This window comes from Pelobates fuscus, chromosome 12 (genome assembly GCF_036172605.1).
Source record: "Pelobates fuscus isolate aPelFus1 chromosome 12, aPelFus1.pri, whole genome shotgun sequence".
In the NCBI taxonomy this organism is placed as follows: Eukaryota; Metazoa; Chordata; class Amphibia; order Anura; family Pelobatidae; genus Pelobates; species Pelobates fuscus.
The window spans coordinates 76,656,423-76,671,422 of record NC_086328.1 but is presented as its reverse complement, the minus strand read 5'-3'; the positions used below and the strand labels follow the sequence as shown (position 1 = coordinate 76,671,422).

The following is a 15,000-nucleotide window of genomic DNA, read 5'->3' as shown; positions in this document are numbered from 1 at the left end:
TTCAGCCAATGTAAGCTTTTTTACTACAGGTGATCAGTATAAGAAATTTGAAAGAGACTCTGACCTTATGATTGGATAATCACACTTCCTGTGACCCCAAAGGGAGGATCCGAATTAACTTTAGAACACTTATAAAGTGGAAGATTCCTGAGGCTACTTCACAGCTACTGAGGAAGCTCATACAAGAGTGAAACGCGTTTAGCTGGAGTTTTGGACTTTTATACTTGGACTTTCTACCTTTTAGCTTATATGCTTTTGAGAAGTCTTAATATTGTTTTTATTATTTTTTATTTTTTATCTCTACAATAAATCGATATTTTTTTATATCAGTCCATATAGTCCTTTCTAGCCTCCAGGAACACTATGTGGGGAATGCTATCCCAATAAATTAGCATATTGCCAACAAACCTCAGAGCCAGGAATTCAAGGCTCTGTCTAAGGTGAGCATAACAATTACTATCTCACTATTTTGTATACACTATCTGTACAATACCACCTATGAGGTTCTCTCTCTCTGCTTGTTCCATATCTCCGGGAGAACATCGTTTGGGATAAAGGGGTGTGTTGCTGCCTCAAGAGCAAAAAGGAGTCACTTACGGAGCCAATAGCTTATAGGCTCCAACCCACGTGAGTGGTTTCAACCAATTGCTACTATTATTCATTTTTTATTTTTGTAAACCATCTGCACTATATTCTCTCTTTTTGTTGTTTTACTTTGTATGTACATTTGGACACATTGTATCACTATGTTGGAGGGGTGAGTATACCCCCTCATTATTTATATTAATATTCATTATAGCGCTCCACTTGCTGGTATATTGTTTATACCTTTTTTCTTATATTTTGCACTTTATTGTGGATTAAGGTATTCCACTTTTTGTGTTGAGCTGCTTTTATTCAGGCACTTTAGTATATCACTCACTATCTCAGTAAGGGATAGTTATTGTTTTCTCTGTGTGTTTCATACTGAATACCTATGTGTGTACACTATTTTGCCTACCTGCACTATGTCACTTTTTGAACAAAGAAAAAAACACCACTGCAAAAACATAGATGAATTGTTTGGTGGGGAAGAGAATCTTTTCAACCAAATTGACCAAGTTGAGGAGAGATCCATCTCAGATTGCCAGAGAAATTTGGAGAGACTCTTAAGTAAGGAAATACGAATTAAATGGGAAATAGCTACCCTAGAAAAATACATCAGAGATAAAATAACTCCGAGAGGTCTGAGGCTCTCCAAGTTTCCCTCCTTTGATCAAGATGACAAAACATTTATGGATGAATGGGCAGTGATGTTAGATTCTTTTTCATTCACAATGATGAGAACTTTAATTAAGCGAAGAGAGTATAATTTGGAAAAACTTGATGCAGAAATTAATAAGGAACAACATTTTTTATTAAATCACACTAATTCTGAGAAATATAGGAAAATCACCGACAATCTACAACACACCCTAGAAAAAGTAGAAAAAGATACGATCCAAATTAAAAAGAAAAAATACACACGTGATAGGACTGATTACAATAAGAATGAAGCTTACACATATGGAAACAGAAAACAGCCCATATACAGACAAGGCGATAGAAATAAAGCACAACATTCAGTCAAACACTATCAAAATAACATCCGAAACAGGTACCATGAATCCAATTTCCAAAATGGGCCTAGAAATAGAACAGAACACAGGACAACCAATGACACTAATGAATGGAACCGTCCTAAGGTTTCAAGCACGAGAACAAGAGAACCACATGTGTCGAGGCCATATATCCAAGATATTATCAGAACCCCAATAAGAACAGAAAGAAGGGCAAGATCTGACGAGTTTTTAAAAGCCCAAAGTAAAATCCGAAAAAGTACAAGAAGGTTGTCACATATACCTATCTCCAATAGATTCGAGACCTTAGCCAGAACCCCTCAGGAAGGGGATTTTTGGAACCTGAGGAACAGAGTCAAACACAAACCCCAATACCAACAGAGATCACCACAGAAGAGACGGAGAAGTATAGAGGAAGGGGAGTTAGAGGAGGAGCGAACCTTCAGAGGAGAAAAAAGAGACAGACGAAACCAGGAAATATGAAAGATAGAGAAAAACAAGCAGGGATTTTCAACCTAACGCCATATGTCTTGAATTCTCCTCAAATCAAATTGTTACAGAAGGGTTTGAAATTCGCACCAACTAAAAAGCTAAATAAATTCGAGACATATGTTGATTTAAATAAATTTAAGAGGACATTATGTCTAAAGAAATTTTTCCACAAGAACCCCATTTTAACTAATTCCGAAGACCCACAACATGATGTCTATAAACATACTAACTTGAAAGAAAAATCAAAGTTCTATCCCAAAAACTTAATATCAGGTGAAATGGTAACATTTGAAAAATTAGTGATGAGAGATATAAATAAAATTAAAGAACCCAATAAACATCAACAGAACCTCACCAGGAAAGAGTGTATGGCCCTGAAGAAATTCCAGAAAGATAATTCAATAATTATAAAACCAGCCGATAAGGGGGGAGGTGTAGTTTTAATGACATTAGATGACTATAATAAGGAATCATACAAATTACTGGAGGACACCAATACCTATATAAAACTAGGAGCAGACCCCACAAAGAATCTCAAGGACAAATTCCATAATTACCTAAATGAAGGACTTACAAATGGGATCTTGAACCAAAAAGAGTTTAATTACTTAAAAATTGATTTCCCAAGAATTCCAGTACTATACCACCTTCCCAAAATCCACAAGAATCCGACTCAACCCCCAGGGAGGCCTATAGTCTCAGGCATTGGTTCTGTGTCCTGTAGATTATCGGAGTATATAGACCAATGCTTGCAACCAATTGTTCAAGGAATACCCAGCTATCTGAAGGATACTGGGGATATATTAAGACACATAGAAGAATTGGTGTGGAACGAAAACTATTTTCTGACCACTGCTGATGTGAGCTCCCTTTACACCAATATTGCACATGATAGGGGCTGTATGGCCACCAGGTTCTTTTTAGAGCAATCAGGTAATTTCCCCCCTGACCATATAGATTTTATTATGCAAGGGATTCTTTTAATTTTAACCAGCAATTACTTCTGGTACGATGGACATTTTTATTTACAGGCCTGTGGAACGGCGATGGGAACGAGGTTCGCGCCCAGCTATGCCAATCTTTTTATGGCATATTGGGAGCTCCAGTTTATCCATCATGGGGCAGGCTGGGCGACGGGCCTCGTTACCTATCGCCGTTACATAGATGACCTGTTTTTTATCTGGGAAGGCACAGAAGAATCACTAACCAACTTCCTTAATACATTGAACAATAATGATTGGGGCATAGCCCTCACTACGGATTTTAACAAAACGAGAGTGAACTTTTTAGATCTTGACATTTTTATTGAAGATAATAAAATCAAAACTAGCACTCATTTTAAAAAAGTAGATGTAAATAGTTTTATTCACACCACGAGCTGTCATTTTACACCTTGGCTTATGGGAATCCCCAAATCCCAATTTATCCGTATAAAAAGAAACTGCACTGAGGAGACTAAATTTATTGAACAGTCGCATAAATTAGAAGGTAAAATGTTGGAAAAAGGATATAAACAAGATGATCTAACCAAAGATCTTAATCAAGTAATGGCAATTAAGAGAGAAACCCTATTAACAGGTAAAGGGATTAATGAGAATAAAGAAAGATTTAATGATAATGACAACATACCTATTTTCTGTAATTACAGTCATGGTAACCGTCATTTAAAAAAAATTATTAATAGACACTGGTCAATCCTAAAGGAAGACCCAGTCCTGTCCACCATTCTACCAGACAAACCCAAGGTGATCTTTAGAGGGGCACCTAACATGAAAAAATTACTAGTAAGGAACCACATTAGAAAACCATGCAGCATAAAGCCAATTGATACTAGGAAAGGTTTCTTTGGTTGTGGAATATGTTTGGCGTGCGGGAACACTGGAAGCAAAAAAAGACATGTAGGGAAATTCAAAAGTACTAAAGAAAATGAAGAGTTCAACATAAACAATCTCATCACTTGCCATTCAACCAATGTAGTGTACCTATTGGAATGTCCATGCGGCCTCAAGTATGTGGGCCGCACAAAACGTAATTTACATATTAGGATAGAAGAGCATATAAGGAACATTAAGAAGGGATATGAAGGACACAGTGTATCCAATCATTTCAAGATTACACACAACAGCAATCCTCAGGGGCTCATATTTATGGGCATACACAAAACTTTAGGGAATTGGAGAGGCAGTGATTTTAACAAAATTTTAGCTCAAAATGAAATGAGGTGGATTTTTAGCCTTGAGACTTTACAACCCAAAGGTCTAAATATAGATTTTGAACTCTGTCATTTCCTTTAATTATCTTTAACATATATTTAACACTATCATATTATATCTGCACCAACTGCAAATTTATACCATTTGGTTTTATGTCCTTTTAAAAAATGAAGTCTTGAATTCCAATGGGAGGAGTTTGTTTTGATTGCACTCTCTCATTCAGTAAGTTTTTAATCGACCCCCATTTTGGTAATCCCTTTTATTTTATGTTATATTTGAGGGATACCTCTCTGTTATTGTACCCATCTATTTATTTTACTTTGTTAATATTCATTCCGTTTTTTTTTTTTTTTTTTTTTATTAACAATGACATTTGGGAAGATGTTGGAGGGCGGAAGTGATGTCACTTCCGCCAACCACTGCCCATAATGGTTTTTTTATTTTTATTATTAACAATGACATTTGGGAAGATGTTGGAGGGCGGAAGTGATGTCACTTCCGCCAACCACTGCCCATAATGGGTGCTATGCATGACAGCCCCATCCAACCACCAATAGAATTTGTTCTAATCAAGTTTTTTAATTGATTGACAGGCAATTCAGCCAATGCAAGCTTTTTTACCACAGGTGATCAATATAAGAAATTTTAAAAAGAAAGCCCCATCCAACCACCAATAGAATTCGTTCTAATCAAGTTTTTTAATTGATTGACAGGCAATTCAGCCAATGTAAGCTTTTTTACTACAGGTGATCAGTATAAGAAATTTGAAAGAGACTCTGACCTTATGATTGGATAATCACACTTCCTGTGACCCCAAAGGGAGGATCCGAATTAACTTTAGAACACTTATAAAGTGGAAGATTCCTGAGGCTACTTCACAGCTACTGAGGAAGCTCATACAAGAGTGAAACGCGTTTAGCTGGAGTTTTGGACTTTTTGGACTTTCTACCTTTTAGCTTATATGCTTTTGAGAAGTCTTAATATTGTTTTTATTATTTTTTATTTTTTATCTCTACAATAAATCGATATTTTTTTATATCAGTCCATATAGTCCTTTCTAGCCTCCAGGAACACTATGTGGGGAATGCTATCCCAATAAATTAGCATATTGCCAACAAACCTCAGAGCCAGGAATTCAAGGCTCTGTCTAAGGTGAGCATAACAATTACTATCTCACTATTTTGTATACACTATCTGTACAATACCACCTATGAGGTTCTCTCTCTCTGCTTGTTCCATATCTCCGGGAGAACATCGTTTGGGATAAAGGGGTGTGTTGCTGCCTCAAGAGCAAAAAGGAGTCACTTACGGAGCCAATAGCTTATAGGCTCCAACCCACGTGAGTGGTTTCAACCAATTGCTACTATTATTCATTTTTTATTTTTGTAAACCATCTGCACTATATTCTCTCTTTTTGTTGTTTTACTTTGTATGTACATTTGGACACATTGTATCACTATGTTGGAGGGGTGAGTATACCCCCTCATTATTTATATTAATATTCATTATAGCGCTCCACTTGCTGGTATATTGTTTATACCTTTTTTCTTATATTTTAAACTTAATGTAGAGCCTTCATTCCCCACAGGAATGCCATCGAAACCAGACACATTGTGACCGAAAGCAAACCAAGCATATAGTCAGTTTTTTCATGAAGGTTTTTCTTGTGCTTAAACCATGACCCTAGCCACTTTCCTGAAATGATAAAAAAGTTATGTGTACTTTGTTTTCTTTTTCTTTTTCCCATCAGGCTTTCTGCTCCAAAGGTCTGCTCCGTCGATCCAACTGAGATTTCTGATCTTTCGTATCGAGAAGGTTGCACTATGCCTTGTTACCTTTTTTATGTTGCTAGGAAATTCCTAAATAGCTTTACATGCCTGAGCAGCCCCTTGAGTGCTGCAGTTAAGTCTTGATAGTTCCTGATAGTCGTGTGGTTTTTAAATCTATTTGATCACATCATGCTAAAAGTGCTTAGACGGTTGGAAGAAGTCCAATGGCAAACAAGTGATCGTCGTGCTTTTCCAACTCTTTGGAGTCCTCCAAGTTGCTAATGGCATTAGGAAATCTCTCTGGAGACATACAAAGAGAAAGCTGGCGCCAGGAGAGACAAGTATGTTTTAGCATTGTAAATGCTGCTTGGGCTCTCTTTTCTTTGGTGAAAATAAAAGTTGCGTCAAACAGTCATTTAAGCCTCAGAATAAAGTAATTGCTGTGAACAAACATAGAGCACGACTGAGACATAACTGAGACAGTGGGGTGTGGAAAAGCAAACTGATCAACAGACTAGCACCCACGTGAACAAGCCAAACATAGTTGGCAGGATTCGAACCTGCGCGGGGAAACCCCAATGGATTTCAAGTCCATCGCCTTAACCACTCGGCCACAACTACACAGGAATGGTTCGAGGGAAACCATTCGAAGAACGGTAGGGTTTGAGGCCCTTCTGATTCCATCTCTTTAGTTTGCGTTAGTGCTTAGGACGGCACGAAACATTCTTCAGCGAGAGAAAAAGAATGGCTGGCAATACAGCGTGGGATAAGTACTCAAACGCACTTTAATACATGCAGACTTTGCATTTCATTGGGTTTTAAAGAATATTCAAGGATGAGGGAAAACAAACCTCCGTAGTCGGCAGGATTCAAACCTGCGCGGGGAGACCCCAATGGATTTCTAGTCCATCGCCTTAACCACTCGGCCACGACTACACGGCGTTTGTGCCCATCTTTTTCTGTGCTCGCAGATCTCCTCATCCTGTTTGTATATTTTGAAGTTTCTTTTCTTCTTCTCCAATGTGCCTACGTTTGCCTACTTTTGCTAACTAAAATAAACAGCACTTTATCTCATGGGCCTTCTTTTGGAAGACTCTCTACAGCCTACTCAGAATGTTGACCAGCTTCCTCCTTTTTACTCACACCTCACTATGTATTCTTGGACATTGGCTGACTACTGCCAGATCTCATCTATTAATCAGCTTATACAGACACTGCAGCAAATTCATATGCTACCAGCACAATCCAGACCAGATACAAATAATCCCTGCATTCACTCAAAGGTAACTTATTCATACTAAATCCCGTGCATGCTGCCAGATGGATTTACTACAGAACTGTAGCAGAGACGATTCCTGGAAGAGGAAAGAAAGTAAAGGCTGGGCGAAGCCTTCTAGAGTAGAGTCCAGAAGAGAAAAAAAAAAGTGCATTACTTTGAAAACTTGTTTTCTGGGCTATTTGAAATCAATAACGTGTCAATGTTTAGGAAAAAATAGATAACTAAAGACAGAAGGAATCCAACTATTAAACTGAGTCGAGATAGAAATATAGCCAAAAGGCAGCTTCCGTTCTTTCCCAAAATCTCTCTAGGCGCTGTTTTTTTAAATGTGCATCGTTTCAAAGTTACCGCTAAGGGAGAGTTGGAACCTCTTTCTTTTTTTGCATGGCTCTTCTTTCTATCTACAGGCTCACTAAGGCAAATTCAAAATGTTAAATAGCTTTCTGTGGTTAAGCCCTGGTCACACAACTCACTGTGTGTGACTTTACTCTTGGCTGGCTCAGGGCAGACCTCTATTATCAAACAACTTACACAGCATGGGCAACCGGTTAGCATTCTGACAGACAAACTTAATGTAGAGCCTTCATTCCCCACAGGAATGCCATCGAAACCAGACACATTGTGACCGAAAGCAAACCAAGCATATAGTCAGTTTTTTCATGAAGGTTTTTCTTGTGCTTAAACCATGACCCTAGCCACTTTCCTGAAATGATAAAAAAGTTATGTGTACTTTGTTTTCTTTTTCTTTTTCCCATCAGGCTTTCTGCTCCAAAGGTCTGCTCCGTCGATCCAACTGAGATTTCTGATCTTTCGTATCGAGAAGGTTGCACTATGCCTTGTTACCTTTTTTATGTTGCTAGGAAATTCCTAAATAGCTTTACATGGCTGAGCAGCCCCTTGAGTGCTGCAGTTAAGTCTTGATAGTTCCTGATAGTCGTGTGGTTTTTAAATCTATTTGATCACATCATGCTAAAAGTGCTTAGACGGTTGGAAGAAGTCCAATGGCAAACAAGTGATCGTCGTGCTTTTCCAACTCTTTGGAGTCCTCCAAGTTGCTAATGTCATTAGGAAATCTCTCTGGAGGCAGACAAAGGGAAAGCTGGCGCCAGGAGAGACAAGTAGGTTTTAGCATTGTAAATGCTGCTTGGGCTCTCTTTTCTATTGGTGAAAATAAAAGTTGCGTCAAACAGTCATTTAAGCCTCAGAATAAAGTAATTGCTGTGAACAAACATGGAGCACGACTGAGACATAGCAAGCATATCGATCGCTTTTCATCATGTTAAAACATTTTTGACAGTGGGGTGTGGAAAAGCAAACTGATCAACAGACTAGCACCCACGTGAACAAGCCAAACGTAGTTGGCAGGATCGAACCTGCGCGGGGAAACCCCAATGTATTTCAAGTCCATCGCCTTAACCACGCGGCCACAACTACACAGGAATGCTTTGAGGGAAACCATTCGAAGAACGGTAGGGTTTGAGGCCCTTCTGATTCCATCTCTTTAGTTTGCGTTAGTGCTTAGGACGGCACAAAACATTCTTCAGCGAGAGAAAAAGAACGGCTGGCAATACAGCGAGGGATAAGTACTCAAACGCACTTTAATACATGCAGACTTTGCATTTCATTGGGTTTTAAAGAATATTCAAGGATGACAGAAAACAAACCTCCGTAGTCGGCTGGATTCGAACCTGCGCGGGGAGACCCCGATGGATTTCTAGCCCATCACCTTAACCACTCGGCCACGACTACACGGCGTTTGTGCTCCTCTTTTTCTGTGCTCGCAGATCTTCTCATCCTGTTTGTATATTTTGAAGTTTCTTTTCTTCCTCTCCAATGTGCCTACGTTTGCCTACTTTTGCTAACTAAAATAAACAGCACTTTATCTCATGGGCCTTCTTTTGGAAGACTCTCTACAGCCTACTCAGAATGTTGACCAGCTTCCTCCTTTTTACTCACACCTCACTATGTATTCTTGGACATTGGCTGACTACTGCCAGATCTCATCTATTAATCAGCTTATACAGACACTGCAGCAAATTCATATGCTACCAGCACAATCCAGACCAGATACAAATAATCCCTGCATTCACTCAAAGGTAACTTATTCATACTAAATCCCGTGCATGCTGCCAGATGGATTTACTACAGAACTGTAGCAGAGACGATTCCTGGAAGAGGAAAGAAAGTAAAGGCTGGGCGAAGCCTTCTAGAGTAGAGTCCAGAAGAGAAAAAAAAAGTGCATTACTTTGAAAACTTGTTTTCTGGCCTATTTGAAATCAATAACGTGTCAATGTTTAGGAAAAAATAGATAACTAAAGACAGAAGGAATCCAACTATTAAACTGAGTCGAGATAGAAATATAGCCAAAAGGCAGCTTCTGTTCTTTCCCAAAATCTCTCTAGGCGCTGTTTTTTTAAATGTGCATCGTTTCAAAGTTACCGCTAAGGGAGAGTTGGAACCTCTTTCTTTTTTTGCATGGCTCTTCTTTCTATCCACAGGCTCACTAAGGCAAATTCAAAATGTTAAATAGCTTTCTGTGGTTAAGCCCTGGTCACACAACTCACTGTGTGTGACTTTACTCTTGGCTGGCTCAGGGCAGACCTCTATTATCAAACAACTTACACAGCATGGGCAACTGGTTAGCATTCTGACAGACAAACTTAATGTAGAGCCTTCATTCCCCACAGGAATGCCATCGAAACCAGACACATTGTGACCGAAAGCAAACCAAGCATATAGTCAGTTTTTTCATAAAGGTTTTTCTTGTGCTTAAACCATGACCCTAGCCACTTTCCTGAAATGATAAAAAAGTTATGTGTACTTTGTTTTCTTTTTCTTTTTCCCATCAGGCTTTCTGCTCCAAAGGTCTGCTCCGTCGATCCAACTGAGATTTCTGATCTTTCGTATCGAGAAGGTTGCACTATGCCTTGTTACCTTTTTTATGTTGCTAGGAAATTCCTAAATAGCTTTACATGTCTGAGCAGCCCCTTGAGTGCTGCAGTTAAGTCTTGATAGTTCCTGATAGTCGTGTGGTTTTTAAATCTATTTGATCACATCATGCTAAAAGTGCTTAGACGGTTGGAAGAAGTCCAATGGCAAACAAGTGATCGTCGTGCTTTTCCAACTCTTTGGAGTCCTCCAAGTTGCTAATGGCATTAGGAAATCTCTCTGGAGGCAGACAAAGGGAAAGCTGGCGCCAGGAGAGAAAAGTAGGTTTTAGCATTGTAAATGCTGCTTGGGCTCTCTTTTCTATTGGTGAAAATAAAAGTTGCGTCAAACAGTCATTTAAGCCTCAGAATAAAGTAATTGCTGTGAACAAACATGGAGCACGACTGAGACATAGCAAGCATATCGATTGCTTTTCATCATGTTAAAACAGTTTTGACAGTGGGGTGTGGAAAAGCAAACTGATCAACAGACTAGCACCCACGTGAACAAGCCAAACATAGTTGGCAGGATTCGAACCTGCGCAGGGAAACCCCAATGGATTTCAAGTCCATCGCCTTAACCACTCGGCCACAACTACACAGGAATGCTTTGAGGGAAACCATTCGAAGAACGGTAGGGTTTGAGGCCCTTCTGATTCCATCTCTTTAGTTTGCGTTAGTTCTTAGGACGGCACGAAACATTCTTCAGCGAGAGAAAAAGAATGGCTGGCAATACAGCGAGGGATAAGTACTCAAACGCACTTTAATACATGCAGACTTTGCATTTCATTGGGTTTTAAAGAATATTCAAGGATGACAGAAAACAAACCTCCGTAGTCGGCAGGATTCGAACCTGCGCGGGGAGACCCCAATGGATTTCTAGTCCATCGCCATAACCACTCGGCCACGACTACACGGCGTTTGTGTCCCTCTTTTTCTGTGCTCGCAGATCTTCTCATCCTGTTTGTATATTTTGAAGTTTCTTTTCTTCTTCTCCAATGTGCCTACGTTTGCCTACTTTTGCTAACTAAAATAAACAGCACTTTATCTCATGGGCCTTCTTTTGGAAGACTCTCTACAACCTACTCAGAATGTTGACCAGCTTCCTCCTTTTTACTCACACCTCACTATGTATTCTTGGACATTGGCTGACTACTGCCAGATCTCATCTATTAATCAGCTTATACAGACACTGCAGCAAATTCATATGCTACCAGCACAATCCAGACCAGATACAAATAATCCCTGCATTCACTCAAAGGTAACTTATTCATACTAAATCCCGTGCATGCTGCCAGATGGATTTACTACAGAACTGTAGCAGAGACGATTCCTGGAAGAGGAAAGAAAGTAAAGGCTGGGCGAAGCCTTCTAGAGTAGAGTCCAGAAGAGAAAAAAAAAGTGCATTACTTTGAAAACTTGTTTTCTGGCCTATTTGAAATCAATAACGTGTCAATGTTTAGGAAAAAATAGATAACTAAAGACAGAAGGAATCCAACTATTAAACTGAGTCGAGATAGAAATATAGCCAAAAGGCAGCTTCTGTTCTTTCCCAAAATCTCTCTAGGCGCTGTTTTTTTAAATGTGCATCGTTTCAAAGTTACCGCTAAGGGAGAGTTGGAACCTCTTTCTTTTTTTGCATGGCTCTTCTTTCTATCCACAGGCTCACTAAGGCAAATTCAAAATGTTAAATAGCTTTCTGTGGTTAAGCCCTGGTCACACAACTCACTGTGTGTGACTTTACTCTTGGCTGGCTCAGGGCAGACCTCTATTATCAAACAACTTACACAGCATGGGCAACTGGTTAGCATTCTGACAGACAAACTTAATGTAGAGCCTTCATTCCTCACAGGAATGCCATCGAAACCAGACACATTGTGACCGAAAGCAAACCAAGCATATAGTCAGTTTTTTCATAAAGGTTTTTCTTGTGCTTAAACCATGACCCTAGCCACTTTCCTGAAATGATAAAAAAGTTATGTGTACTTTGTTTTCTTTTTCTTTTTCCCATCAGGCTTTCTGCTCCAAAGGTCTGCTCCGTCGATCCAACTGAGATTTCTGATCTTTCGTATCGAGAAGGTTGCACTATGCCTTGTTACCTTTTTTATGTTGCTAGGAAATTCCTAAATAGCTTTACATGTCTGAGCAGCCCCTTGAGTGCTGCAGTTAAGTCTTGATAGTTCCTGATAGTCGTGTGGTTTTTAAATCTATTTGATCACATCATGCTAAAAGTGCTTAGACGGTTGGAAGAAGTCCAATGGCAAACAAGTGATCGTCGTGCTTTTCCAACTCTTTGGAGTCCTCCAAGTTGCTAATGGCATTAGGAAATCTCTCTGGAGGCAGACAAAGGGAAAGCTGGCGCCAGGAGAGAAAAGTAGGTTTTAGCATTGTAAATGCTGCTTGGGCTCTCTTTTCTATTGGTGAAAATAAAAGTTGCGTCAAACAGTCATTTAAGCCTCAGAATAAAGTAATTGCTGTGAACAAACATGGAGCACGACTGAGACATAGCAAGCATATCGATCGCTTTTCATCATGTTAAAACAGTTTTGACAGTGGGGTGTGGAAAAGCAAACTGATCAACAGACTAGCACCCACGTGAACAAGCCAAACATAGTTGGCAGGATTCGAACCTGCGCAGGGAAACCCCAATGGATTTCAAGTCCATCGCCTTAACCACTCGGCCACAACTACACAGGAATGCTTTGAGGGAAACCATTCGAAGAACGGTAGGGTTTGAGGCCCTTCTGATTCCATCTCTTTAGTTTGCGTTAGTTCTTAGGACGGCACGAAACATTCTTCAGCGAGAGAAAAAGAATGGCTGGCAATACAGCGAGGGATAAGTACTCAAACGCACTTTAATACATGCAGACTTTGCATTTCATTGGGTTTTAAAGAATATTCAAGGATGACAGAAAACAAACCTCCGTAGTCGGCAGGATTCGAACCTGCGCGGGGAGACCCCAATGGATTTCTAGTCCATCGCCATAACCACTCGGCCACGACTACACGGCGTTTGTGTCCCTCTTTTTCTGTGCTCGCAGATCTTCTCATCCTGTTTGTATATTTTGAAGTTTCTTTTCTTCTTCTCCAATGTGCCTACGTTTGCCTACTTTTGCTAACTAAAATAAACAGCACTTTATCTCATGGGCCTTCTTTTGGAAGACTCTCTACAACCTACTCAGAATGTTGACCAGCTTCCTCCTTTTTACTCACACCTCACTATGTATTCTTGGACATTGGCTGACTACTGCCAGATCTCATCTATTAATCAGCTTATACAGACACTGCAGCAAATTCATATGCTACCAGCACAATCCAGACCAGATACAAATAATCCCTGCATTCACTCAAAGGTAACTTATTCATACTAAATCCCGTGCATGCTGCCAGATGGATTTACTACAGAACTGTAGCAGAGACGATTCCTGGAAGAGGAAAGAAAGTAAAGGCTGGGCGAAGCCTTCTAGAGTAGAGTCCAGAAGAGAAAAAAAAAGTGCATTACTTTGAAAACTTGTTTTCTGGCCTATTTGAAATCAATAACGTGTCAATGTTTAGGAAAAAATAGATAACTAAAGACAGAAGGAATCCAACTATTAAACTGAGTCGAGATAGAAATATAGCCAAAAGGCAGCTTCTGTTCTTTCCCAAAATCTCTCTAGGCGCTGTTTTTTTAAATGTGCATCGTTTCAAAGTTACCGCTAAGGGAGAGTTGGAACCTCTTTCTTTTTTTGCATGGCTCTTCTTTCTATCCACAGGCTCACTAAGGCAAATTCAAAATGTTAAATAGCTTTCTGTGGTTAAGCCCTGGTCACACAACTCACTGTGTGTGACTTTACTCTTGGCTGGCTCAGGGCAGACCTCTATTATCAAACAACTTACACAGCATGGGCAACCGGTTAGCATTCTGACAGACAAACTTAATGTAGAGCCTTCATTCCCCACAGGAATGCCATCGAAACCAGACACATTGTGACCGAAAGCAAACCAGGCATATAGTCAGTTTTTTCATAAAGGTTTTTCTTGTGCTTAAACCATGACCCTAGCCACTTTCCTGAAATGATAAAAAAGTTATGTGTACTTTGTTTTCTTTTTCTTTTTCCCATCAGGCTTTCTGCTCCAAAGGTCTGCTCCGTCGATCCAACTGAGATTTCTGATCTTTCGTATCGAGAAGGTTGCACTATGCCTTGTTACCTTTTTTATGTTGCTAGGAAATTCCTAAATAGCTTTACATGTCTGAGCAGCCCCTTGAGTGCTGCAGTTAAGTCTTGATAGTTCCTGATAGTCGTGTGGTTTTTAAATCTATTTGATCACATCATGCTAAAAGTGCTTAGACGGTTGGAAGAAGTCCAATGGCAAACAAGTGATCGTCGTGCTTTTCCAACTCTTTGGAGTCCTCCAAGTTGCTAATGGCATTAGGAAATCTCTCTGGAGGCAGACAAAGGGAAAGCTGGCGCCAGGAGAGACAAGTAGGTTTTAGCATTGTAAATGCTGCTTGGGCTCTCTTTTCTATTGGTGAAAATAAAAGTTGCGTCAAACAGTCATTTAAGCCTCAGAATAAAGTAATTGCTGTGAACAAACATGGAGCACGACTGAGACATAGCAAGCATATCGATCGCTTTTCATCATGTTAAAACAGTTTTGACAGTGGGGTGTGGAAAAGCAAACTGATCAACAGACTAGCACCCACGTGAACAAGCCAAACATAGTTGGCAGGATTCGAAC

At 39.7% G+C, this 15,000-nt stretch overlaps 4 non-coding genes across 4 annotated transcripts; all 4 read right to left on the bottom strand.

Annotated features, from left to right (window-relative positions):
* Nucleotides 1-6,611: 6,611 nt before the first annotated feature.
* TRNAS-UGA (transfer RNA serine (anticodon UGA)) lies at nt 6,612-6,693 on the bottom strand. Its single transcript has one exon. It is a non-coding gene; the product is annotated as a tRNA-Ser (tRNA).
* A 233-nt stretch (nt 6,694-6,926) lies between these two features.
* Nucleotides 6,927-7,008, bottom strand: TRNAS-AGA (transfer RNA serine (anticodon AGA)). The gene has a single exon. It is a non-coding gene; the product is annotated as a tRNA-Ser (tRNA).
* Nucleotides 7,009-11,110: 4,102 nt separating this feature from the next.
* On the bottom strand, nt 11,111-11,192 carry TRNAS-AGA (transfer RNA serine (anticodon AGA)). Its single transcript has one exon. It is a non-coding gene; the product is annotated as a tRNA-Ser (tRNA).
* A 2,010-nt stretch (nt 11,193-13,202) lies between these two features.
* TRNAS-AGA (transfer RNA serine (anticodon AGA)) lies at nt 13,203-13,284 on the bottom strand. Its single transcript has one exon. It is a non-coding gene; the product is annotated as a tRNA-Ser (tRNA).
* Between the last annotated feature and the right edge of the window lie 1,716 nt (nt 13,285-15,000).